Genomic DNA, 3,275 nt, shown 5'->3' on the forward strand with positions numbered 1-3,275 from the left:
CAAACATTTTTGGAGTTACTGAGATTCTAACCCTCGACCTTCAGATTGCGAGTCGAGCACCCTAACCACCTGGCCATGCCAGTCCCGTACAGTAGGCCATTCTAGTTAATGTATGTATGCAGCAGTACATTTGTATGTGTAAAAATACAATAGTTCACTTCTAGTTCAGAAATGCTATTCACCTCTTTACAGAACAAACAGCTAATACCTTGCACCACTGCCTAAAATTTTTTGCACATATACTAAGCTTTTCAACAAAACTTCCATTTGTACACATAATAGTGTGTATTTTGTTGTTTTTCTCATCATTATTTTCTTGATTTCAAAGAAGAAAGATATAGATTTTTAAAATGATTTCAGCTGAAGCTTCTGGTACAAATTATTATATTTTTGTATGTTACTGTGATTTCTACTTTTAATCAAATTACAAGATTTTGGGATGTATGTTCTAGAGAATATGACAGGAATATCATTAACTCAGTGTTCAGGTTTCAGCGGAAGTCAATAATTAATTTCAATTTAGTCAATACAAAAATTACCAAGGCCCTAAGTAACATGGACATATCTGATCTATTGAAAAATAATAACAAGGGAAAACTAATAATATCAATACTTTCCATGAATTCAATTTTATGTATCTAATTGAATACAAATTCTTGTACCCATGTTTGTGAAACCTCCCAAGGTCCAGACTATTCTTTATAGGAGCTGTCTCTGACTGTGAGCAGTGTAACCATAATTTTACATCATTGTACAATATAGGTATACTCTTTTTGTCTTTCAAGGTTCACACCTTGAATGTGGAAATGGTGCTTTTCACAAGACTGCTTCAGCAGCTGTAATGCTACTTCCATGCAAAAAAGAAACAAAAAACACAACACTTGGTATGGTTCCCTGTTCTTACACCTGACCATCTCTTGCTGTCCATATTCATGGTAAGCCATTGCAAGTTCTTTCAGTATGGTATCTTATGCAGGTGTCAGATTATTCTTGTCAGTCTTTGCACCTTTAGGGTGTTCTACCCTTTGCACATCCCCCCCCCCCTCCATTTTCTTATAGTGGAGTGGGAGAACCCTTTCTTCTCTAGTTTAACCTCCTGTAGAAGTTGATTTGAGTCAGTGTAATCTCAGTGGTTTAAGACTAAGTGGATGCACCTCTTAATCAGAAGTATGGCAAGGGTGTCTATCTGGGAGTGTATTACAAGCTACCCCTGCATTAAGAACCAGATCATTCTTGGTAGTTGTGACCAACCAGATGGATCTTGCATTCTCCTTGAGATGCAGGTCTGGAATTATTTGCCTCTGTACCTGCTTGTACCAATAAATATATCATGCAAAGTATTTCTTGTGTACTGTATGGCTTGATTTATTGCCCTAACCATGTTACACATTTGTGCCAACCCCATGAAATATAAAGGCTGATTGACCAGACTTTACCTTCTACACACTTTTCAACTTTAACACCACCATGCATGAGGTCCTTTTAACATTATCTTTCTGCATTACCACTTGTATTGGGTGAAGATTATTCCCTTATTGAGATGGGTAAAGTCTCCCATGCAATAGGCCTCCATTTTTTCTGCCATAGTGTGTGTGTGACATACTCCATGAGTTTTTACTTTTCTGTCTTTATATTCTCAGAAGGAAGCTCATCATTTTGATCCCTCTACCATCTTTTCAATCTGAGACTGGGCATTTGTTCTGTGGAGAGGTTGGTAGCATTTCTAAAATTGATGATTTCCTTACCTGAAAATACATTTCAAATAGATACTCGCCTGTCCACAGAATTATCCATCCTTCTTCCACACTTTCAGAGTGCCTCTTTGGGTATACACAAAATGCTCATAGGGAGTACTGCACATGAAGAATGTGTTGCCCTGCTAATAGTGTAATGCTGATTGCATCATTGACTAATGTAGCACATGGTATTATGTTTAGGGTGGAAGATTTATTCAAAGGCTTGGTACATGCACACAATTTTTTTTACCAGTGGTGCAAGGTATTAGCTATTTATTCTATGCAGAGGTGAGTACCTATTTGAAAGACATTTTCAGGTAAGGAAATGTTAACTTTAGTGTGGGCATGAAGTAGTTCATTTCTAGTTTAGTGTGGGCATACAACAGTTCATTTCTAGTTTAGTATGTATTGATAGCAGTTCATTTCTAGTCTAATTTAAGTATATATCAGTACAGTACATTTTTTGCATGAGCATACAGCAGTTAACTTTTTAGTTTTAGCATGGGCATTCAGCAGTTCATTTTTAGTTTAATATGAGTTATGCAGAAGTTCATTTTTTCTTTAATGTTGGCATAAATTAGTTCATTGTAATTTAATATGTGTATGCAGCTGTTCATTTGTATTTTAGTGTGAGTATAGCAGTTGTTCACAGTGCATTGTGGGCATACAGTAGTTTGTGTCTAATTTAATCTGGGCAAACAACATCTGTATTATAGTTTAGTGTAGGAATACAGCATCTGATTTCTAGTTCAGTGTGAATGTACTTTAATTAATTTTTAGTGTTAATGTGGGCATAAAGTAGTTGGGAATTCATTTCCAGTTTAGTGTGGGAATACAGCATTGATTTCTAGTTTAGTGTGGGAACACAGCATCTGATTTCTAGTTTAGTGTAGTCATATAGCAGTTAATTTATATTGGGCACTATAAATAATGAACTGCACTAGTATATGATGCAATCAATAATAGACTATACTCCTTCACCAATAAGAGGATGATACATCTTCCTTGCTCAGTACTGTATTTGAGTATATATCAGTTGGTTTGTAGTTTACTGTGGAATGCAGCAGATCATTTGTACCTGTATTCTGGGTTTACAGGATTTCATTTCTTGTTTGATGTGGGTAAGCAGCAGATCATTCGTACTTGTATTCTGGGTTTACAGGACTTCATTTCTTGTTTGATATGGTATGCAGCAGATCATTTGTACCTGTATTCTGGGTTTACAGGATTTCATTTCTTGTTTGATGTGGGTAAGCAGCAGATCATTCGTACTTGTATTCTGGGTTTACAGGACTTCATTTCTTGTTTGATATGGTATGCAGCAGATCATTTGTACTTGTATTCTGGGTTTACAGGACTTCATTTCTTGTTTGATATGGGTATGCAGCAGATCATTTGTACTTGTATTCTGGGTTTACAGGATTTCATTTCTTGTTTGATGGTGGGTAAGCAGCACGATACATTTGTACGTTGGTAGTTCGTGGGTTTACAGGACTTCAGTTTCTTGTTTGATATGGGTATGCAGCAGATCTATTTGTA

The 3,275-nt window shown here is 36.2% G+C and overlaps 1 protein-coding gene across 5 annotated transcripts in view; it reads left to right on the top strand.

Annotated features, from left to right (window-relative positions):
• LOC106459651 overlaps nucleotides 1–3,275 on the top strand; it is an 18,976-nt gene that overhangs the window by 13,996 nt on the left and 1,705 nt on the right. Inside the window, exon 2 of one of the 5 annotated variants that reach the window (XM_022386177.1) lies at nucleotides 786–935. The exons of the other annotated variants lie outside the window; for them this stretch is intronic. The gene's annotated coding sequence lies outside the window, so the exon portion shown is untranslated. The remainder of the gene's footprint in view (nucleotides 1–785; nucleotides 936–3,275) is intronic. 5 annotated transcript variants of the gene reach the window in all.

The sequence above is a fragment of the Limulus polyphemus genome, unplaced genomic scaffold (genome assembly GCF_000517525.1).
Source record: "Limulus polyphemus unplaced genomic scaffold, Limulus_polyphemus-2.1.2 Scaffold643, whole genome shotgun sequence".
In the NCBI taxonomy this organism is placed as follows: Eukaryota; Metazoa; Arthropoda; class Merostomata; order Xiphosura; family Limulidae; genus Limulus; species Limulus polyphemus.